Source organism: Vicugna pacos, chromosome 3 (genome assembly GCF_048564905.1).
Source record: "Vicugna pacos chromosome 3, VicPac4, whole genome shotgun sequence".
In the NCBI taxonomy this organism is placed as follows: domain Eukaryota; kingdom Metazoa; phylum Chordata; class Mammalia; order Artiodactyla; family Camelidae; genus Vicugna; species Vicugna pacos.
In genome coordinates, this window is record NC_132989.1 from 64,063,114 (window position 1) to 64,088,934 (window position 25,821).

The following is a 25,821-nucleotide window of genomic DNA, read 5'->3' on the forward strand; positions in this document are numbered from 1 at the left end:
TCCCTGGTCTTATTATGTTATTATAACATCGTAAAATACTAAAACATTTCAAGTTCTCCTACTTTTGGAGCTGGGATAGCTAAGGACCCAGTTCTAAAAGATGAACCATAAGCAGAAGTTGCTTGGTAGGGCGCCAGGAAATCACTTTAAAGGTGGATGGAATCAGCAGGAGCACTCCCCCCCCCCCATTTGCCTTTCCCATTTCTTGCCTAGATTGCGAATCTGATCCTTGGAAGTGAGTGGCTAGCTTAAACCATGAAAATTAAAATCACATGCCAAAGGTAGCAGAGTAGGCAAAGGAAAGGACCTGGGTTCTGATAACTTAATCCTCTGTGCTAACACTGGGTTTTCTACTTACTTTCTTTCTTTGTGTAAGATGAATGAATCCGTTATTATTTAGGTTGATTTTCAGTTTTATTTTGCTTGCATTAGTTTGAAGTTTTGTTAGTTTTCACTTACTCTTTTTTAGCAGTCTTCCCAAATTGCATATGTGTGTATAGATATGTGCACCGATGTGCATATTTACACAAAAATGTGTAATTGATAGAGAAAAGTAAGTTATAAAAATAAGCAAAAAAGATTTTTGCATTCATAATATTTTTGTGATAAGTTTCTAAAGAGAAAAGTTACAGGTAAATGTTATATGTAAAATCATGACAGGAAATGTGTTCATGCAAATTGAAATTGCCTGTCATGATGACATCCCTGAATGGTTCGTCATACTCACTTCTGTGGGCCTTGAACTACTTCATCCAAAACCTTAGTGCGCTAAAGAAATCAGAAACACTGCCCTGGACAAAGATCATTGCTCTGTGAGTGTGCCTGCATTTCTGACTTTGAGTTTAGTACCCACAGGACATGCAGAAGTATGAACTGAATTCAGAATTTACTAAATGATTTTATTTCCATTTCATTGCACTTGTTTGTAAAACTAAACTTTGACTGTCAGAGCCATTAACATTTATCCGGACCATTTAGTAAGAAATGTCTAGAAAGCACACTTTATGATTCAGCTGTAGGGATACTAAGGTAATTGACTTGAATTTTTAGGAAGTTCTGTATTTGAACCCAAACAGCATCCTGAAGTAAAGTATGCCTTATATTACCAGGTCTTTTAAGATCCTTGACTATTACTCTTTCTTGAAGAACTTCTTTATTTCTTAGTCAACTCAGAAAGAACATTTTAATTCTACTGCATCAAATTTTGGTAGTTCCAATGTCACTTTTCATTATGAGGAGTTCTTCTAATATGTGTTGGAAACCCTGTTAAATATTTTACTTGCAATTTGTTTTAATTCTTAAAATTGCCTAAGTGATGCTTAGATATTTTAAGCAATTTGTTCAGTTTCTCATGACTAAGAAGGCACTAATCCAGGATTTTAGTGGAATCTCACTCCAGAAGCAACTTTTAAAGCTGCACTGTAAAAGCCTTGGTTGCAAAAATTGCTTTCCACCTTCCATAGAAATTCACACATTTTACCATTGCTGTATTTCACAGGGTCTGTGCTCAACTTTTTCAGTGATTCAATAAAAACAGTTTCTGTGCTTTAAAGAAATATTGAACTCTTCTTCCCTCAAATTCCTCCATCCAATTTGAAGTTTTACAAAAGAGGGTGCCTTCAATAACTTTCTCTTTGACAAAACCAATTCTTCATTGCTGTTCTGATACTAAAACAGGCTTGTCAAGTAATGTCTATCCACTTAAGTCATTTGTGGCAATAGAGAGGCACAGATTAAAATAATGTATGATAATCTTAGTAATTTAAAAACTTTCTCCTAACAAGCTTTTTAAGATTTAGACTTTGCATTTTATAACAGTATAGTGTTCTTTCAGAAATGTTGTCTGTTTTTGCTGCTCTCCTCATTTCATCTTATCTACATGTTAAATTATTGACAGGTTTCATGTAAAGTTTCTTGAAATATATTTCATATTTTGAAACTGCTGGTGGTGATTATGCTGAGATTACAGGAGGCAAATGCAAAGGACCTAGAATTCAGAAACCCTTATTTATCATTCAAAAAGTCAGGATCCATGTTTTCTTCTAATATTTTTTTATGTTTTGGAGGAAAAAATACCTACATTTTGGTAGTTTTTAAATCACTTAATAGTTCCAAACATACCTTTATATCTTTTCAACAATAAAGCCAAATAAGTTTTCTTCTGATTTTGAATCATAACATTCTTGAGATTTAGAATAACAGTTTCAATGATAGTGAATTAAATTATGTAAACTAAGTGTAGGCTAATCTAGAAAATAGTCATTTTGTGGCATTTGAAAATTACTTAAACTCACTGGTCTCAGTTTTCTCATCTGTAAAATACAAGCACAGCGTACTTCTTTTTTTTTAAAGATCATAATATGGATGGTGCATTCATTAATTTTACCAACAACCCATTGGATAGAATTTAATCACATGGGCACAGTTTATCATAAGCATTTTCTAGGAAATGTGTTTTTATCTTTAGGCCTATGTACCTATCTAAAAATCAAGGGTAAATCATGCTAGGTGATAACAGTCAGCCTATTCTCCAAACAATAGTAGGGAATGATTCTTTCAAACTATTAGTTATACCATTCCTCTATTACAGACTTTGTAATAGTTCCAGTTTCACCAAGATAAAAGCAAAAATTCAGTAGGATGGTATTCTGATACTAAGCCTTACTATTTGAGCTGATAAATGTTTAAAGATTGGGTCTCTGGGAAAAATATATGTGTGTATATATTTATTTTATTAGAAAGTTTGCTAATATAAGATGCATGTGAAACAATTTACAAGTAATAATAAAACATGCAATGTTCTTTATTCAAAATTCTCTGTGTTTATAACTTAAGACTGAATTATGATTTCTTCCAAAATCCACTCTTTAGTAATTCTATTGCCAACAGTATTATCTCAAAATCAGTTTATGAATAAATGTTTAATCAGTATTCAGTTCAACAAAATAGCCAGTCACATCATTGACAAACATAATTCTGATACAGATGCTGTTTGATATTTTTCTTTATGTTCAGAATAAGACAAAAGTAAAATAATGAACACATGTCCATGTTGGAGCTTCTTTTATTGATCAATGACATGAGTGACTTCTTGGTAAATCATCATACTGGAAGAAAATTTCCTCTTCTTTTTGTCCTATTAACAATGTAACAGCCACAGATACAATGTCATTTTAAGTTTTATCTTCATTACTAAATTTTCCCCACCCCTTTTTTAAAACAAGTGACAATAATCAATTATACTAATTTACCACTAATTTATAGTACTGGACAATTTCTGTGTTGTAGAGACACCCACCATCACCAATTGCATTACACCAACATGACATCCCTGAAAGGAAGTTTGAGAAGAGATATGCATTAACGCACCATTATATAGTATTTTCATAACACTGACACAATAGATACGAGTAACTCCGAGATCATATATAACAGTAAAGTATAGTTAAATAATTAGTAAGTGATGGGTTTTAAATATTTTATTTGATTTTAAAATAATTTATTAATTATAAGAATATATAATTGATTTTTAATGGGAAAGTAGAAATGATCACAAAATTTTCAAGTCACCTCATTTTCATTTTGCACTGGAGGTTGATTATTATTTATATAAAGAGAAGTGGTAACAACTCTCATTATTAGAATCTCTTACTAGAAAATATGCAAGTTAAATTTTATATTTCTAAAGAGTGCCCCTCAGGGGTGATATGGTACTGTTTTTAGAGTCAGCTCCTCAGTAACATGTCAGTGCCAAATGAAGTTGCCTTTCATTATCCAACATCTATTAGATTTGATGACTAGTTTGATAATCATTTTACACTTCCCAGCATCAAATAAATATATTGTAAAAGTGAAAGCAAATACAAGTGGCCAAAAATTTCAAATCTACTTCTCGAAACAAGATTGAACTCATAGATGAACGTGTATTCAATTTTGAAAGATGATATTTCTCACATTAGCTTTATTGGAGTATAATTCTTGTAAGTCAGAATGAGGCGCTTTTTTGTTTTTACCCTTAAGCAGACTCTCACATTTTTCACTCTGCTGCCTCATAAACTCCAGCAGATTGGGTTATAAATACTAAACTAGTGGGATCTGCTGGCAAATTCTAGAGTCTCTACCCACCTTTGGATTTCTGACTTTTTCTTTTAGAGGACTTCAGACCTACTCCTGCCCTTTCATACTGCAGGCTGCAGGCAAAGTCTTCCAGCAGTCACTAACTCTCGTACTTTTTCTCTGTCTCTTCCCTAGTAGTGCAGATCAAATAAAAAGGTTATGCAAATGTTATGATGAATCATAAAATACAAGGACTGGATAGAAACACAGGCACTTCCATTGCAAGAAGATGGAATTTTGCAAGATATTCTTTTGGTGATAGTATTTATTTCTTGTTTCTTTAATAAGAGTTGGAGAATGGAAGGAAACTAGACCTTGGCAAATCAGTGAGATCAGTGCTAGCACGCTGGAGGGAATGAAGAATTTGATGTTTATTCTCTCTGATTGAGACTATTTATGAGTCTCATAAAGACTCACAGAGGAAGTTATGAATACCCTGTATCTCAGTTGTTTTATTAGTTTAAAAAAAGCTTTGTAACTGCATCTTCTATACTATTTAAGCTCTGTAATATTATTAAAATATTTTTATATTATAAAAATGGTAGTCGTATGACTGGAAATAACAGGAAATCTCTTGCCTTCAAAAAAAGTAGAGTAAGTTAGTCCAGTCTTACTGTAAATAAGTAAACCGAATATAAGATTATACTGAGGTGACATTTTTGTAACAACACAATTTTGTCATTTTTTCTTAGAAAATTTTGACCAAGCAAAATTTGTTTTTGTAACGTTCATCTTGTTTTCAGTGGCTTCTTCCCAGATGACACTATGCTTTTGTTGCACTTTAGAAGTCTCTGCACTCAGCTAATAGTCATTCTAATATTGTCAGAAAATGAGTTCTCTGAATAATACCTTGCATATATGTAGCCTATAATTATTAATATATTATGTGTTGTTTCTTAATATGAAATTATCACCTTGGCAAATAAGAAATCCCAGGATCAGAAACATCAGGAGACTACACATGCTTATAATAGCTCCTGAAGGTCAAATCTGGAAATGAACTCAAGTATTAACAACTGCAGTTGATGCTTCTCTTTCTTCAGTAGCATGCTCCCTCCAGATTCAAGGTGTCTTTGATTGCTTTGACACCAAGCAGGATGGATCCATGAACCGTATTGCAAATGCAGGGTCTATAGAATGCTAAATGGGAAATGAGTTTCAGTAATTTTTATGATGAGAATTTGGAAAAATACAAGATGGCGATTGCAACTGCTCGAAGAATTCCTCAATGACAATATAAATAAAGTTTGGATCTAAATTTAGTAAGACAGTCATCCATTCCTTTTTAATGGCACCAACCAAAAATAAAATATAAAAAAGCTCTGTCTAGTTTATAGATATAACTCCTATAGTTCTGAGTAATCCCCCAAGAAATCCTTGTCCCTTGAGTCATATAAGAAAAATTAGACAGAAATGGAAAAAAGGATTTTTGGAAATTCTAAATGTAGAAAATGAATACATTCAACCCCAAGGTCAATGTGTTCTAATAACTGGGAGGAAAGAGTCATTATTTTAGACTTAGTTATTTTCAGCTCTTTGCACATCTGATAATTTTGAAAATACACATATGTATGTGTAGGTACAGGTGTGTATATTCTTTTTAAATATAACTAATCATTAATCTGGACAGAAAAAAAATCCAGAATGAAATGAAATATATTTTAATACTTGTTTTCTTATCAGTGTATTTAGTTTATTTTCATCATTGCACATTTATCTAGTATTTACTGTGTACAGGGGGTTAGGCTACTTATTTTGCTATAATGGAGAAATAGAAAAAGTCCACGAATGATAAGTGCTGGAGATGATGTGGAGAAAAGGGAACCCTCCTACACTGCTGGTGAGAATGTAGTTTGGTGCAGCCATTATGGAAAACAGTATGGAGATTCCTCAAAAGACTGAAAATAGACCTACCATATGATCCAGTAATCCAACTTCTGGGTATATATCTGGAGGGAACTCTAATTTGAAAAGATACATGCACCCAAATATTCATAGCAGCACTGTATACAATAGCCAAGGCATGGAAGCAACCTAAATGTCCATCAACAGATGACTGGATAAAGAAGATGTGGTATATTTATACAATGGAATACTACTCACTGATTAAAAAGAATAAACTAATGCCATTTGCAGCCACATGGATGGAACTAGAGATCTCCATTCTAAGTGAAGTAATCCAGAAAGAGAAAGAAAAATACTGTATGATACCACTTATATATGGAATCTAAAACAGAAAGAAAAAAAAGAAAAGGATGCTATGAACTAATCTACAGAACAGAAACAGACTTGCAGACATAATGAACAGTCTTATGGTTACTGGGGAAAGGGGGTGGAAAGGGATAAATTTGGGAGTTTGAGATTTGCAAATGTTGCCTGCTATATATAAAAATAGATTAAAAAAATTAGTTTCTGTATAGCACAGGGAACTATATTCAATATCTTGTAATAACCTTTAATGAAAAAGATACAAAAATGAATATATGTATATATATGTATGACTGGGACATTGTGCTGTACACCAGAAACTGACACATTGTAACTGACTGTACTTCAATTAAAAAAAAATAAAAATAAATGTAAAATTACAAATGGAGGTAGAGTTATACTAAAAACAGAAAGTGGCATGAATTTAATGAACAACTAATTCATTAGTTTGTGCTATTGGCTTATATATGTTAACATTAGTACAGTGTTGCATTTCATAATCAAGTCGAGATATATATATATAAAATTATGATTCTTAAAAACAATGTAGAAGAATAATTGAATTTTTCCTTTAATATAGACTATAAAAGACAGAGGAAAGATACAACAGACTGTCTAATGATGCTAAGTAAAATGTGCCTTCTGCTAGGACTATATTATGTTATAGGAAAGGATTCTTAAACTTAGCTTGAAATTTTTTAAGATGTTTTTAATTATGGCTTAGATTTTCTTTTCACCTCGGCCTGAAATAATATAGCAAATGAGACCCAAAGACATGTATCAACTCATGACCCAAGACAAAGATGTTACAATTATCTAGGAAAATAAATTGAGACATAGTGGTTAGGCTTTTTAATAACTATTTTATTCAGATCTTGAAATATCTTTAATAGCTTCACTTAGGCATAGCCAGAAATGGTCTTTGGATTAATGATGTTCCTGATGTTCCTTGATGTTTCTTACTCCTTGAATTAATGAGATGGAACAAAGTGCTGGAGTCAGCAACGGAAGTAAATATGGTACATCAATTTAAGAGGAAATTCAACAAGTTTTCCTACGAAGAAGAAATTCAGCAAAGTTATGTAACTTTCGTTTTGTCATGTTATTGTTTTTTCTGGAGGCTTAGAAAATAGGATAATCGTGTTTTAGCTAATATTTCATTTCTTAATCAGTTTACATATTTGTTTGAAACTTGTTTCGTGAGATATTTTTAGGTATTAGGAAATATTAGCTGTCTAATTGTACGTAGATAATAGATACAGATGTAGGAATTTCCCTTGCATTTTGGATACTTAAAATTTATATTTTCTTTATCTGTTGTATTCTGAGACTCTGTGGCGATGTGTCTACATGTGGATTCTTTTTTATTTAATGATGAGATTCACTGAGATTCCTGAATTTAAAGAGTAAGATCTTTTCTTAACTAGTTCTAGAAACTTCTCAGGTAATATTTTTCTTTCCTGTTGTCTCTCCTCTACTTTCTGCAATATCTTCTATTAGTCTCAGTCTCTCTTGCACAGTTTCCATCTGTTTTACTCTTCTGATCTATAGGTTCTTCAGAATCTGTATTCCAGTTTTTAATTTATTATGAGAGGTTTGTCTAAACTTTTAATTACATCATCTGTTTCATTTCTTGAAACTCTGTTTTTTCCAAGTTTACCCTTTTTTATCATTATTCCTGTAGGTTCCTTCTTTTGACTTTTACTCGTCTTGGAAACCCCCAGTTTTAAGTTCCTAAAGTTTCTTTAATGTGAAATATGCTATACATAGAGAAAAGTTCATAAAGTATAAATGTAAAGATCAATAAGTGGGTTAGATTCTCCTTTCACTGGCTAATTACAGTATGCTAAACTTTCCTCCACTTTCTAGCAAGTTTTAATATCCAATAAAACAAATCCTCATAGCTAGTTCTTCAAAAATGTCTTGAATATGATTGGCCTTTTATATTTCCCTATAAATTATAGAATTAATTTGTGTCTCTTCTTAATAAACCCTATTGGGATTTTTATTGGTATCACATTAAATAATAGATGCTATGGAGAATTGATATCTCTACAGTTCTGTATCCACCTACTTGTTTAGGTTTTCTTTCTTCCTCTTAATGTTTTATATTTTTTGCATTGAAGTCTTTCACACATTTTGTTAGAATTAATCTTAGATATTTGATATTATTTGATGTTATTATAAATGGCATTTTCTTTAAATTTTTATTTTCTAATAATTTTATTGGCGCATGGTAACACAAATAATTCAGGCCTATTAAACTTATCTGGAGAAGCCTGTTAATCTCAATTATTTCAATAATTTATGAGATTCTTTTGATTTTTTATGTATACAATCACATCATCTTCAAGTAATAAATCTTGTATTTCTGCCTCTCTAATCCTTCAACTATTTATTTTTACTGCCTTCTGGACTGATTGATAACACCAAGTTCAGTGTTAAATAAAAATGGTGAGAAAGAGCAGGACTGCCTTTTTTTCAGTTTCAAAGAAAAAGTTTTCAGATAGTACCTTTAACTATTACAGGTTTAAAATAATTTTGTAGATATCCTTATTCAGATTAATTATCTTTTATATTCTTTATTTTATAGTTTCTAAAATCATGAGTATGTTTATTTTATTGAATGTTTTTCTACATCTGTTAAAATGATCAGACATTATTTCTCCTGTATTCAATCAATATGGTAAATTATGATAAGTGATTTTCTGATGTCACGCTGACCTTACACTACTGAAATAAATCAAACTTGTTTGTTATGCATTAAACTTTATATTTTCTTCCAGATTTTGTTTCTTAATACTTTATGATCTTTGGATCTATATTTATTAATGGTATTGGTATATATTTTTTCTTTCTTGAAATGTTTTCATCAAGTATTGATATCCAGATTTAGTAGACACTTTTTAAATTTGTCTTACTTTATATTTCGGAAGAGTTTGGTGAAATTTGCAGTTTGTTTTTTTTAATAAATTTTTGCTTGTAGTTGCTAGTGAACCCATCTGAGCTTACAGATAACAAGATGAGATGGCTTTATTAGTAACTGATTCGATTTTTAAATAGTTAACAGGCCCATGAAAGATTTGCTGTTGCTTCTTGTGCCAGTTTCAGTAAAATACAGTATCCTTGATTTTGTCCATGTCTTGTATATTTTCTAATTTATTGACTTAAAACTGTTCATATTTTCTTACACCTAAAAGCAAATTCTGTAGAATCTGTAGTAATGCTCCCCTTCTCATTCCTAAATCTAGTTATTTGTGCCTTCTCTCTTTTATCTTGATTACTCTTTTCTTTCTGTTGTATTTTTTTTCATTAATTTCTGCTTTTCTTTATTTTCTTTCTCTTATATTCCTTGTGTATTACCTTTAAATTATAAGATAGTCTGTTTATTTTTATCATTTTTTCTTTCCTTCAACATCTGATTAAAGCTGTAAATTTTTCTCTAAGGATGGCTTTAGTTGTATCTCATTGGTTTGATTTGTAGTATTTTCATTACCATTCATCTCAAAACATTTTCTAATTATCACTGTGACTTCTTTTTTTTTTTTTGGCCCATATGCTATTTAAAAGTATATCTGTTTATTTCTAAGCATTGGGAAATTTGTTTGTAGGTTAATGGCAATGTATTTAGAGAATATAGTCTGTATAAATTTAGTCTTTTAAATTTTGCTGAAATATGCTAGCATATGGTCATTTCCTGTGAAAAGCCCATATTTGCTTTAAAAGGATGTGCACTTTTTTGTTGAGTACAGAAATCTCTCTATATAAATTAATATATCATAACATATGCAAACTAGCACATACATACAAATTTAAATCGCTAATGTTTATGTAGATTAAGTAATTTATTAATGTTGCTGTTCAAAGTTTATACATTATTTCCTAATGCATAACTACTAAAAATGTATATACATTTTTAATTGTGTTATATTTCTCCAGATTTAATTCTTTATCAAACTTAAGTGCCCACTTTTATGTATGATGTATTTTTATTCACTTTTTGAATTATATTTTGGTAACAATATAGCTTCATCAGCTTTCTTTGGGTTAGTATTTGCAAGTGTACTGTTTTGCACCCTTTTCCATTTTCTATAATCCTGTGGTTTCTTTCTTATATATAGCACATTGTTTGATTTCATTTTTACATTTAGTTTAACAGTCTTTGTTTTTTCTCTGGAGTCTTCACTTCATTTATATTTATTATGTATCATATATTTGATTTAAAACTACCATCTTCCTGAGTGGTTTCTTGAATATGTGGTTTGATGTTATGGCTTTTTTAAAAAATAAATTTGGAAAGAACTTGTGTTAGACTGTATTATGTTCCACCAATATTCATATGTGGAACCTCTAACCCCCAATGAGACTATATTTTGATATAGGGTCTTTGGAAGATAATTAAAGCTAAATGAAGTCATGAAGGTAGAGCCCTATTCCAGTAGTTCTGGAGTTCTTAAAGGAGAGGAAAATATCCCAGGAGCACGTGAGCACAGAGAAAAGGCCATGTGAGGATGAGTGACAAGATGGCCATCTGCAAGCCAAGGAAAGAGAACTCAGGAGAAACCCTGCTGGCTCTTTAATCTTCAACTTCAGCCTCCAAAACTGTGAGAAATGTTTTGTTGTTTAACCCACCCAGTCTATGGTATTTTGTTAAGGTAACCCTAGTAACACAGTTCTCCTTCATTATCTCTTCTGTAGCCATTCCACATTACCTCTCTCTCTCTTTCTCCTTCTTTCAAGTCTTCCAGTTATACATATGGTGGATCTTCCCACAGTATTCTCTATGCCTATCTTAACAATTGTTCTGTATTCTTAAATTTTTATTCCCTTTAATCTTCATTCAGTGTATTTTCTACTGACTTATCTTCTAGTTTATTAATTTCCTTTTCAGCTACATCTAATCCTATGTTAAAGCATTGGCATGATTCTAATTGTTCTGTACTTCTGTGGTTTTCATCTGATTATTTTTCTTTTAATATTTCCAAGAGTCTGATTGAATTATTAATACAACTTTTATCTTCTTGAATAGAACAGTCATAGTAACATCTATGCCTGAGTATCCTGATATCTGTAGTCTCATTGCATCATTTCAATTGTTTTTTATTTTTATTATTCTCAGGTTCTTTACCTTTTACGAATGACATGATTGACTACGATAGAAAATTCCAAAGGATCAACAATGGAAAAAAAAAAACACTACTGGAAGTAATGAGTGATTATAAGAGTGTAGCAAAACCACAGGATAGATCAATATACAAAGGTCAGTTGGTTTTCTATGCATTTGCAGTGATAGATTGGAATATGAAGTTTAAAATTAACACCATGTTAATAGCACAAAAAATAAAATACTTATGTGTAAATCTAACAAAATATGTACAGAATTTATATATGTAAGATGAAAAACTTTGATGAGAGAAGCTAAAGAAGACCCAAACAAATAGAGAGATACTCTGTGTGAATGTTGAGAAGACTCAGGGTTGTTGTCATTTCTTTCTGAATTAATCTATAGATTACTGCAAGTCTTATTAAAATCTCAGCATATTTTATAGGCATTGATAATGCTACCAGGTCTCATGACATTATATGAAGCTAGAGTAAATCCTGACAGTGTGGTATTGGCAAAATAACAGACATGTAGGTCAATGAAATAGAAAAGAGAGCTCAGAAAAGAAAAACAGAAAACTGATTTATAGTTAACTAATTTTTTACAAAATAGGAAAAATCAGTTTATTGGAAAGGGTAACTTTTCAGCAAATGATGCTGGAAAAATCAGAAGTCTATATGCAAAAAAAGAAAAGAACCTAGACACAGACTTTACACTTTTACAAAAATTAGCTCCAAATGAATCATAGACCTCAAAGTAAAATGTAAAACTCTAAAATTCTAACTTCTAGAAGAAAACATACCAGAAAACCAGGTGACCTTGGGTTTTGTGTTGAATTTTTAGATATAACACCAAAAGCTTGATCCACAAAAGAAAAAACATAAGTTGGACTTTATTAAAGTAAAAACTTATGTTTCATGAAAGGCATTGTTAAGAGAATTAATATATTAACCCGAGACTGAAGAAAATATTTACAAAACACATATATGGTAGAAGACTTGTATCCGGTATTTGCAAAGAGCTCTTACAACTCAACATTAAGAAAACAGTCAAATTTAAAAACGGCCAAAAGATCTGAATAAATACCTTAACAAGAATGTATGTAGATGGCAAGTAAGCATGTGAAAAATAATGCTCAACATCATTTGTAATTAAAGAACTGCAAATTAAAACAAAAATAAAGTATTACTATCTACCTATTAAAATGGTTAAAAATCCAAAAATATGACAATATTAGTTGCTAGTAAGGATGCAGAACAATAGGAATTATCATTTCTTGCTGGTGGAAATAAAAATGATACAGCCATTTCAGAAGACACATTAGCAGTTTCTTACAAAGATAAAGAGTTTTACCATACAATCCAACAGTTGCACTCCTAGGCATTTATCCAAATGATTTGAAAACGTGTCCACAGAGAAAACCGTTCATGAATGCTTTAGCGACTTTCTTCACAATCACCAAAAACTGGAGAAAATCAAGATGTCCTTCAAAAGATGAGCTGATTTTTTAAAAGTATGTTTTATTTATACAACTATATTGTTTTCTATGACAACGATGATTGAGTTACTGAGTCATGAAAATCATGGGGGCATCTTAAGTGTACATTGCTAAGTGAAAGAAGCCAGTCTCAAAATGCTATGTAATATATCATTCCATTACAGTCTAGCAAAGCATTAGTAACTGAAAAAAATCAATTGTTGCTTTTTAGCGGAGGGAGGATGAGTAGATGAATAGTCAAGTTTTTAGGGTGGTGAAACTATTCTCTATGATCTTGCAATACTGGATACAAGATCTTAAGCATGGAACTTTCCATCACAGAGTTAAGCTTACTGAATGTAAAATAAAAAAAAAATTAATAGTGGACATGGTCCAAGGATGGAATGCAGAATGTGACAAAATAATCAAAGTACATTACAAATGAATGAAACCATCTCACTGAATGGATGGAGGGAGAGGATGCTAACTTACATAACTTCAGAAATGAGCAGACTGTGTAAGACTAAAGGCAATAGAAACTTTATCTAAGCACTATTCTGTAGTTGATAAAGATATTTCCCATGACGGTACAGACTTAGAATTCTGATACCCCTATTTATGTATACTGGAAGTAAGTGAATGAAAAATTGTGGGAATCAGATTTCTCAGTCTCAGTGTGGGAGGTTACAAATAAGCAAGGGAGGAATCAAGAATGATTCATATGGCAATATAGTAGCTAGCAGATTAGAGCTGAAGACATCAGTATGAACTCATGTTTAGTTTAATATAGATACAGGTAGCTGCATATGGAAATATAGAGAGAACTGTATTTTAAAGTATATATAGAAATATACATATATAGTTAGTACACATATATTCCCTTGCTCTGCCAGCTGAGATGATCTAGAAGAAATGTCACCTCAGTAGCAATCAGCACACATAGCATCCAGATCTCAATTTCTAATACCATTTTCTAGTAACAAGTCAGAGCTTCTTGGAGAAACAACTGAATCTAGGACTAGGGCAAGAAATATAAAAGATAGCTTTGAGTATTTTGTAATGCCAGAAAGAAAGGAAGAGATTTTTAAAAATTACACTGTTAGAAGTGTGTCAAAGGGACCCAGGAACCACCTGAAAAAGCTCCAGTAGCCAAACCTGGAGGAATTTGGGAAAAATAAAAATAATAGTAATGAAGTAGTATTGGATTATAGACTAAAATATAAAATAAATATCCATGAGTACATCAATATAAATTAGTGATTGAATAAATAGAGAAGAGAAAAATCTTTTATGCAGAAAAATTCCAAATGATATACACAGATACTATGCTCTCAAGAAAGTGGAGCACAAATCCCCACTCTTATGTGTGGCTTGACCATGGTAACTTTCTCCCTAAGAGCACAGGATAGAAATGGGGAAATGAGTAACTTTACAATGAAGAAATACAATAAACACTACCTCAGCCATTTGATCATGATCAAAGTAACAGTAATAAATCATGTTGACAGTATGTATCCTTGACATGATGTAATGACAGTGGCACCTTATGTCTGAGGTCTTTATCCCCAAAACCCGTAAGCCCAGTCTATTCATGACAAAAACAGAAGAATCTTAATTGAAGGGCATTCTATAAAATACCTAAGCAATATGGCTCAAAACTGTCAAGATCACCAAAAACGAAAAGGGTTTAAGAAACTGTCACATGCAAGAGTAGCTTAAGGAGACATGAAAACAAAATGTAATATGGTATCTTGGATACGATCCTCTACAGAGAAAGGACACTAGATGAAAACTAAGGAAATATGAATAAACTGTTCACTTTAGTTAATATTAGTGTGTCAATTATGAACTGTTAATTGTAACAAATGTACCATACTAATACGTTAATAAGAAGGTAAACTGGGGGCAAGGTACATAGAAACCCTGTACTATCTTCTCAAAGTTTTGAAAATCTAAAACTGTTATTTTTTTTTTAAAACAGCTCACAATTGAGAAAGTCAAGATATTACTATACTATGCAATGTTAAGAGGTACACTTTTTCCCCCCACTAGGTAGGGCATTTATTACCGAGCACATGTCAGGGATGGCTTATGTGGCCAGCCCCCAATAGCAGCCAGGACCCCTACCCTCAATGCCCCTCTGGGTCCCAGAGCTGGTGAGAAGCCACGAGGGTGAGGACAGGGCTGCAGGACCTTGGGCAGGCTAGATCCCAGGGTCCCACTCGAGGATGTCAGCAAAATTTAAATAGTAAGCTACCGGTGGCTAAGTTAATACAGGCACAAAGAAACGACGCCTTTAGAAGAGTCTCACAAAGGAGTCATATAATCTAATACACATTTCAGGAAAAGACTTCGGTGAGAGCTCTGAGGAAAACATAGGGAAAAGTCTCCTTGGTAATTAATTACTTTTTGGCAGTAATTTTTTTAATATGACTCCAAAAGCAAAGGCAACTAAAACAAAAATCAACAATTGAGACTACATCAATCTAGAATCTTCTGCACAACAAGAGAAACCATCAATAGAATTAAAAGGCAATTTGTGGGATGACAGATAATATTTGCAAACCATATATCTAATAGAGGTTAATATCTAAAATACATAAGGAACTTATGCAGCTTAATAGCAAAAAACAATCTGATTTGAACATGGGCAAAGTACCTGAAGAAACGTTTTTCCAAAGAAGACATACAAATGGCCAACAAGTGCATGAAAAGGTGTTCAATATCACTAATCATCAGAGAAATGCAAATCAGGACCACAATGAAATGTTACCTCACACCTGTTAGAGTGGCTATTATCAAAAAGTCAAGAGATAACAAGTGCTGGAGAGGATGTGAGCTGTCGGCAGGAATGTAAATTGGTGTAGTACAGAGTTTTCTCCAAAAATAAAAATAGAATTACTAAATGATTCAGCCATCTCACTTCTTGGTATATACCCAAAGGAAACAAAATCAGTATCTCAGAAAGATATCTGCAACTTCATGTTCACCGCAGCATTATGTGCAATAGCCAAATCATAAAAACTACCTAAATGACCACTGACAGATGAATGGATGAAGAAAATTCAGCCATAGTTAAGACAAATGAAATAAATTATACAGGGAAAGATAAATACAGTATGATCTCCCCTATATGTGGAATCCAAAAAACTCAAACTCATAGAAACAGAGTAGATTGATGGTTGCAGAGAATAGATTGATGATTAAGGGGGTGGATAAAGGAGTGAGAGAAATGGGTAAAAGTGGCCAAAGAGTACAAACTTGCAGTTAATAGATGAGTAAGTTCTGAGAATATAATGAACAGTGTGGTAACTATAGTTAACAACACTGTATTCTGTATTTGAAGAGAATAGTTTGAAAGTTCTCAACACACACATGTAACTATGTGAGGTGATGGATTGATGGATGTGTTAACTAATCTTACTGTGATAATCATTTTGCAAGATATACTGATACGAAATCATCATGTTGTACATGTTAAACTTACACAGTGTTGTATGTCAATTATATCTTAATCAAGCTGGAAAAAAATTGATCATTTTGTGATTGTTAGTGATTGAGAGATTGGTTAACAGGTGTTTGTAGTAATCTAGTTAAGAGTCAATGAAGCATGACCAGCAGGAATAAACAGGCAGATACGAGTTTAAGAGAGATGGGGAAGAGAATTCAATACTATTTGATTCGTAAGTGAATATGAAAGATGAAAAAACTTAGTTCATTAGTGCGTGATTTACAAGGTTTAGACTGAGAATGCAGATCAAGGTTTTAACTGATTATAGGGAACAAGAAAGAGGTGCAAATATGAGGGGAAAATTATGAATTTAGCTTTTTGTATGCTGCTTTTTGAAATTCTTGAGTATTTCCCAAGAGTAGATATCTAGCAGGTAAGTGGGCATTTTATGTTTTTCAGGAAGTTCCTGGCTGGTAATAAAGATGTGGGGATTAAATTAACCAGGGTTCAGTTTCAGATAATCTAATCTAATCTTGCTGATTTGTATAGAAAGAGACTTATTACATTATTTTAGATTGCATACTGTCGGCAGCCTTAAGTGAGTAGGCGTGGGGCCCAGGCCAAAGTTCACAATAGCTTGCACCTGGTAAGAGGTAAATGTACGCATGCGCCACTAGCATTATAAAAGGACAAGTGCCTACACCTGAAGGCCGCCCACCCGCTTGTACTGCAGTGAAGTGCTGTTTTGCTCCATGTTGGCTCCTTGCTCCTTCTTCCAGTTGGGGCAGCTCACCTCCTCCGATCCCTCTTCAGCCTCTCTCCGCTGACACATACCTAACTGGTGAATCATCTAAAGGAACAGGCTCTGGCCTGAACTTCTATAATAGCCGTAATCAAGAATCTGCTGAGTCAGGAAGCCACTTTTACCATGGCTAACAACTAAGATACTGAGTTTAAAATCATGCTAATATAGCCACCACTCATAGCAGCAAAACACATCATTTTTTAGGCTCCCCCCCCCCACCCCAGCATCCTAACTTACTGTTGGAGGCAGAATGATGATCTGGGAAGCTGGGAATGTTACCTAACATGGCAAAAGGGGCTTTGCAGATTCTAATTAAGGATATGGACCTTGGGACAGGTAGATTGTCCTGATTACCCATGTGGGCCCAATTGTTAGAGGTCACTGGGAGGACATGACTGCTGGTTGACTTGAGAACTGGACCCTGGCAGTCAAGTTTCCTCACTCCTCCTATCCTTGGAATGTACTTTTTGCCTGTCATCTCCGCTCTAGGAACCGTTTCAAGAAACACAGACTTGAGAGGGTAAGGTGTTACTGAGATCATCTGGTACCAAACCAGTTCTGTTTTGTCCCATGTGCTGTAAGCGACATGGCTGAGACAACGAGGTTTGCAGCAAACAGAGGGCTTATTCACAAGGCAGCCAAGCGAGGGAATGAGAGAACAATTCTCACATCTCCTTCCTCTAAGGCAAAGGGCTTGAGGTTTTTCTGAGGTAAAGCAGCAGTGGTCTGAGAGGTATTTCTGAGGTAAAGCAGCAGTGGTCTGAGAGGTATTTCTGAGGTAAAGCAGCAGTGGTCTGAGGCTTGAGGAGCGTGGAGAGCGTGGGCGAGGTGATTGGGAAAAGGTGTGGTAATCAGTAACCATCCTTCTGCGCAGGCGTCTGCACGTTTTAAAGCAAAGGCACGTAGCACGCTCTGAGGGTGGAGCTTTCAGCCCTTCGGCTTCAACAGGTTGCGGAGTGGTTCTCTCTCATCTAAACCACCTCAGCTTGAACAAGACATAGACTTGGATTACAATTTTCTGGAAAACAACTCGGGCAAACATCTTTCCTTTGAAGCTATGTGCTTGGCTTGGAGGATGTGCAAGTCTTAAAAGGACCTTGATTAGTGAATCAAGTTACAGGCGAAGTGGACTTAACTAATGATAACCCACCATTTCACTTACGGGCTGAATATGTGAGTGAACCCCCTGAAGTTCTGTACAGAAACTTTTAGGATTCTGGCGACGGGTTCGGCGATTAGTCGTCTTGTGGTCATTGAAGGCAAGCCTCCTGTAAGTTCACTTGCTTATAAGAACTGCCACCATCTCTCTCTGGAGTGGCTTGCCTCCTTCATAAGTCTCTCGCTGCCCTCCAGGTAAAGGGATGAGTTTAGACTTTACCAGGGAATCCCCCAGCTTGTGAACCCAGGCCAGTCTAATCAAATGGGTTGTTAAGAGACTCTTTCCAGCTGCAGCAAATCCAAGGTTCAACAGGAGGAGGATTCAATCTACCTGTCGCTGGTATTTAAGGCGGAGGAAGACAGCCTAATCCAGGGAACAGGAAGGTCTCAAGGAATTGTTTCTAGAGGAAGCATTCTCCAGCAGAAATGCAGCCCTGCTGACACCTTGATTTTGTCCAGCGAGACCCATATTGGATTTGCAAGCTGCAGGATTCTAAGGTAAGAAAAAAAATTGTGGGGGGTTTGTGTGTATTTGAAATAGGCTTTTAATTTTTTTAACATATTTAATTGTGGTTAAATATGCAAATGTAAAATTTACCACTTCAGTTGTTTTTAAATATACTGTTCATTAGTATTAAGTATAGTCCCAGTATGATGTGTGCCCAATCTCCAGAACTTTTTATCCTGCAAACTGAAATTCTGTTCTAAACGACCACTCCCCATTCCCACGCTCCCTCCAACCCTTGGTAACCACCATTTTACTTTGTCTCTATTAATTTGACTGCTTTAGATACCTCACATAAGTAGAATCAAATAGTATGTCTTTTTTGACTGGCTTATTTCACGTGGTATGTCTGTAAGGATTATGCCTGTTATAGCATATGTCCAAATTTCTTTCTCTTTTTTGGCTGAAATAATTCGTTGTACATATATACTGTATTTTGTTTATGTATTCATTTGTTGATGGATATTTGGGTACCTTTTGGCTATTTTAAATATATTTGAATAATGCTGCTATGAAATGAGTGTACAAATTAGTGTTTTAAGCCATTATGTTGAAAGTTTGCTAATATTTTGTTGAGGAAATTTGCATTTGTTTATCAGGGATATTGGCCCGTGATTTTCTTGTGGCATCCTTGTCTGGTTTTGGTTAGGGTAATGCTAACCTCATAAAATGAGTTTCTTTCTTTCTATTTTGGGGTGATTTGCTGGAGTTTGAGAAGGGTTGATGTTAATACTTTTGAAAGTTTAATAGAATTGACCAATGAAGATGTCTGGTCCAGGACTTTTGTTTGTTGGGGAGTTTTTGATGACTGATTCAGTCTCCTTACTAGTAATTGGTCTGTTGAGATTTTCTATTTCTTTCATGATTCAGTCATGGTAGATTGTGTGTTTTTAGGAGTAGATCGATTTCTTCTAGGTTTAGTCAACTAAGTTTGTAGTAATTGTTATGGCAGCAAAAAAAATACTAATACACTTGATTTCAGTCTTTTTTAGATTGTAAGTGTACATATCTGTTCAACAAATCTTAAGTCATTTTTACGTAAGTAGCTGCAAAGAAATCTGATAAATGTAGCACTTAGCTTTTTCATCTCTATAGTCAAGAAGGCTTAGTAAATTAGAGTTAGAATGATTGTTAAAGTGTCACTTTACAATAGCATCACAGGAGTCATTGCTATGGATATAGATTAAAAATAAATAGGAATTTTGTTTTCATGGATTGAAGAGAGAAAGCAATACTACAAGGCAGGGAGGAAAAAAAACCTAATTCATATGACTGAAGAGAATTGTCAGAGTTCATTTCTGTGTGTGTGAGAATGATTTTGAGTTAGAGTCAAATGACCAAAAATGTCAGCTTGCACGGAGGAGCCAAGAAGAATAAGATTCAAAAAGGTAAAGGTGATGTTGGTGAGAAGTTTCTGGAATTGGTATAAACGGAAAATAAATGGCAGTGAATTGAGAAGTGAATGAGGGCTAAGGAGTTTTCTTTCATAAATAATAACATAGATGGATGATTGGATATTTCTACCTAGTCAGTATTTCTCTGTATGTTGGAGAATTTCAGAACAAGTTACACACTCTGCACATACTGAAGGGAAATCTGAAGCAATCGTAAGTAAAAGAGCAGTAAGACCCCAGCAATACACAGGGGAGATATGGTAGTCTCCACTTTGTCAAATAGGTGGTGTCTGGTAGAAGAAGATAAGAAGCAACTTCACATTCTGGTGGGGGAGTCTTCCAGGTAATAATCAGCTCGAAAGACTTTGTTTTGCTGTTTGAGTCTATGTTAAGGAAGGTCTCAAAAGCCACTCTGACCCCAGCTGTAGAAGGCATTTCGTGGGATTCTCTTGTGTGGGGTTTGCTGCAGGCGTTTTGCAGAGCACAGAGGGAACTTGAATTCATCACTGCAGTATTTGGAATGAAAATAGAAACAAATATCTAAAGGGAAATAAATATAATTGATGACACTGTGTAGTCAAACAGAAAGTGTATGTATTTTAAGGATGATCTTTAAACAAAACCAGACCAGAACGTGATGCATGTTGTAGTAATTGACATTTCATTGCAATGTACCCCATGCAGGTTGTTGGCTTCATAACAATACAGGGCAAACAGTTGCATAGCCCAAATTGAGGTGCTACACCATCAATTCAGTATATGCAAAGGAGGTGTCTAAAATTCTTTTCATATTCCTTTGACCCAAACACCTAGGGTCATTAAAGAGTTACATTGGAAACAGAATTTCAGCCTTCCTTGCCATCATGCAGAAGGGATGACAGCTTATTTTAACTCCATCACTTAAGAGGTAGTCTCAAAAGGAAAAAGCAGCTTTAAACATATTCCAATCCTATTGAACAGTGAAGCTACTCAAGCCAGTACTAGTACACTGGGGATCTTTCCCTCCCCTTAGAAGGCTGGAAACTCAGGAAAAGCTGAGTATGTCCCCTTCCCCACTTTTCCATTTCCAGACTGTACCAGACCTAATAGGAGAAATTATCTTTGATTAATTTCAGAATTTTATTATACTGGACTGGAAATGCTAACATCAGAACTGAAACATTTTTTTCTAAAATGATCTGATGGTTTCTTGTGATTGAAGAATGAGCAAATAAGCTTTGGGACTAGGTAGAGGTTTTACTCTGAAGCTGGCTAAATCTATCGCCACAGAGCAGATTTAAACAATAGGTATGGGGAAAATATATCTGCTTGCAATTGACACTGGATGAGCCCTGATCTTTCAGTGCACCTCGTGTATGTATGCTAAGCTGTTCTCTGGCCCAAGAACATGTGTATGTCCAGAGAACAAGCTCTTCATCTGTCGTGTTCCCTCAGACTTTTCTCTTACCAACCTGTTTGCTGATCTCCTTCTGCCTGCTTTGTTGATTTTTAAACATTGATGTCTTATTGTGAACACCCGCTTTCAGTTCTGCTAATTGAGGTAGGTTTCTAATGAGCGTAGCTAGTCAGCCACAGCTGTATGTAATTGCAGAAGAGAGGTGTTCTCACTAGGTCATTATTTGAGCTAACCAACCCCCTACTCTGCAAGTGGTATATCCCTCCCAGAACATTACTGACTCATAGAAATCAACTCCCAGACATGAGTTTACGAAAGCTAATCTGGTTAGCAAAAATGCTACACATTAGGCTAATAATGCCTCACTTGACCTGATTTCTTGCCGCTTTACTGTAGAGTAAAGGGAAGAGCTGCCCTTGACCCAGTTGCTTAATTTTCTGTTTTTATTGGATTTTATATTTTCTGACTTAGAAGAAAAATAAAAGGACTGCTCTGATCACGACACTGTAAGTCATGTGAAGAAGATACTTTTCAACAGAAGGAACGTGTTCTTAAGTGTTTTGTAACATACAGCATTAAACTGTCAAGATTCCCTCACCTAATAGTGTATTTTGTTCAGTTCAGCATTTACGTCTATACTGAGAGTGCACATTCAATAGTATTGCCAGCCAGGGTGCAGACACACAAAAATGATGGTGTGAAAACTTAATGTCTATTAAATTTGCTGAGGAATTTTTTTACATTCTATGGAAGAAGCCAGAATTACTGTCCTAGTCTTGCACTTGAAATACTGAACTGACATTTAGGCAGCTTCAGTGCCTATTAATACACATTTAAAGGGTTAGAGAAGGTACTATTGACTGTAAAAGGTAAATGTGAAAAGCTGATTTCAATTTGTACTGGGCATTTTTCGCACATTCTCAGATCTTTGCAATGGAACTGGAACCCTTACCCTTTTGTACGCTGATGGAGTCTTATTTCCTGAACCTCATGGCAAGCCATTTGCAGAGAACCGTTCCGATCACTGCTGAAAAATGAGGTTTGGAAAGAGTTAAACAGTTGACAAAACCAGGTGCAGCAAACCAAACGCTGAGATGACGAGGTTTGCAGCAGTTTATCCAGAAGGCAGCCAACTGAGAAGGGAGGACAGATCTCCGATCTGCCTCCCCGAAGGCAAGAGGCTTGACATATTTAGGGGATAAAGAAGCAGGGGGGTCTTTTTCGTGGGGAAAGGTGATTGGAGGGAGGGGAAAATGTGAGGTAATTTGTGTCTTGTGCAGGTGTGTCTGCTTTTTCATGAGAAGCGTGTCGTAGGCCTCTGTTCATAGACCACCTGCACAGGCCTAGTGTTAGGGTCGGAGGTCCCAACTAGTCTTAGCCAGCTTGAACTGGACAGGAGCCAACTGCAAGTTCCTGGAAAACATCTTAAGCCCCCGTTACTATAGTGCTATACATTAGAGATGTTACCTGTAGGGGTAGTTAAGGAGTCGAAAACAATCAAGTGAAGGCAGGTTACAAACAGAGGGATTTTTTTTTAACAAGCTGTTCCGCTACCTGCTGTTCCCCTACCTACTGTTCAGTAAAACAAGCTCAAGAATTTGTGAGTCACCAGTTTTTGTTAGCCCATCTTGAAACCTTGCCCCATAGGGCATTTATTAACTGGAATTCTTTTCTTTTGATACAGAATAATTTTCCCTTACCAACTATATTTGGTTACTCTAAGATATAGTTCATATAAGAAAAGCCAAATAAGTTACTTGATTCTTTCATGTATCTTTTGGTTCTTACCATTCATTTAATTCTGTACTTTTTTTTAACCATCTAAAAGCAATGCTAAGACTACTAATGTCAATAATATCATTTAATACAGTTTAGTGTTTCTTCATATTTTTTCCTTAGGATTATTTCATCCTGAACTGTCAAACTTATATTTTAAAAGCTCTTATAAGTGTTCCCTGGGCAATTATGCCACAAGTTTAATAAAAAAATTAATTAAGTGGTACCAGTTTGTTTTAAATTACTGGAAAAAATTTAAAATGTGTGGAGTCTTATAAAACATGTAGTTTCTAATGTCATGATTATAAAAGAAACTAAATTTAGGAAGGTCTTGTTTCTTTCATTGTCCCCTTCATGTTTTTTTTTCCTCTTACCTATATGTGATTATTAATAGCTTTTGGCTTATTCTTTCACTATTTCTTCCTAGAAATGAACAACTATGTAAAAAGAAGCAGGGAAATGTGAATATATATGCTCATACAATCAGTGCTACTCTGTAGCGGTCATCTTCCCATACTCCTTTCATTCCATGCATAGAACTCTATTGTGTGGATATAACATAGGTTCTAGTCTTTGGTTCCCATGAATAATGCAAAAATGCACAGCCATGTGCATAAGTGATTTCATATTTTTGCCATTGCATGTTTTGAGTAGAGTACTAGAAGTGGGGCTGACATATAATTTAGCTAGGTACTGCAACCAAAATGATTTCAACATTTTGGATTTCCACCAACAATGTGAGAGTTTGTTTTCCTATGGAACAGTGTTACAAGCATAGTATGTTACCAAACTTCTGAATGTTCTGAATGGAATGGAGGAGAAATGGCATATGTATTATAAAAATGAGCTAGATTGAGCATCTTTTCATACTCTTGGGGATGTTTGCATTTATATATTATGTTAACTGTGCATTTATACATTATGCTCATTTTTTATTGAGTTATTGGTCTTAATGTTCAGAAACATTTTGCATCTGAAGACTTAAACCTTTTTAATAGAAATTACAAATATATATTTTGTTATTTTTCATTCTATATTTTTTAATGTATACATTTATTTTTTGATTATGTAGCTAAATCCATCAAGCTTTTTCTTTATGGATTCTGAACTTCTAGGTCATAGAAAAATTTACTGTGCTTCCTAAATAGAGACCAATATATGGTGTTTACCTAGTTTTATTATATTCTATTTTTAGGTTTCAAATGCATTAGGTATTTATACTATTGCGTGATAAGATTTAATACACTTTTATATTTTCCCATCTGAATATGCAATTACCCCTGCACTTTTTATTGAAATTGCCTTTTCTCATCTTATACATTAATATCTATTTTCAAATATTTTAATGTAACATTTGCCTATTGATGTACCATTTTTTAATTTATAAATATACCTTTCAATTTATACAGCCTTAAAATATGCTTTAAAATACTTTGATACAACACCCTCCAACCCACTTCCACTGATCTTCAGTGTTTCCAAGGCTATTCTCACATATTTTTTGAATGAATGAATTTTAAAATCAACTTGTCCAGCTTCCAGGAAAAAATGCAATTTTTATTGTGCTTGAATAATACTTACACTTTAATATTGGGGACCATTGACATCCTGTGAAGTTTGAGATTCTGTCCAAGAACATTTGCTTTCTTGGAAATACTGAACTTTTATTTAACTGTAGTCTGTTTTGTTTCTTTCAAGAGTGTTCTATTATAAAAATTGTTGCATATAAAAATCCTACATTTTAATAAACCAAATTATCTCTTATCACAAACCATATCTGATCATAAATTTTTGCACTACAGATAATTATGGCCCTTTGTATGATTTTCTTTTTCTTCGGCATGCATCATTTTTTGAAATACCCACAGAAAATTGTTTGGTTCTCCCCTAATTTAGTATACAGGTATACATACACCATTGAATTTGTTAGGGTAGAAGATTTAACTCCATGGAAAGAGGCTGGCCAAATTCTTGACTGATACCTAATAAAGTTCTATAGTTGACCTAATATATTAAACTGGATTACTGGTTTGAACTGATTTTGTTAAATAAGAAAATGTAAATGTATTCAAACCAGAAGGTGAAATATTCCACAGTTGCACAGTTTTCACCAACTACACAACACTGATATTTTCTGATGACAGGAATACTATATAAACATAAACTTGGATCATGAATTGGGAAACACAAACTTAAAATGAATTTAACAAAAGATGTTTTATCGGACTTATTGGCTCTCTAGGCCTGACAAATCATTAACAATTAGAGGAGTAAATCTCTGGATAAGGTCAAGCATTTTTTGTTTTATTCTGTTAGTTTTGTGTTATCTTCCAGTGAATATAGAAATTAACACTGATAGAGATAATGTCTGTACAGACGATATTTTTAAAATAAGTCTCTTTTTATCTAGTATTCACTTCTGCCCTTATTC

The 25,821-nt window shown here is 34.1% G+C and overlaps 1 long non-coding RNA gene across 1 annotated transcript in view; it reads left to right on the forward strand.

Annotated features, from left to right (window-relative positions):
• The window catches only part of LOC140695637 (uncharacterized), a 321,128-nt gene extending 310,283 nt beyond the window's left edge, over positions 1-10,845 (forward strand). Inside the window, exon 6 of the long non-coding RNA XR_012071341.1 lies at positions 10,707-10,845. This is a non-coding gene — a long non-coding RNA (uncharacterized lncRNA). The remainder of the gene's footprint in view (positions 1-10,706) is intronic.
• Positions 10,846-25,821: the final 14,976 nt, after the last annotated feature.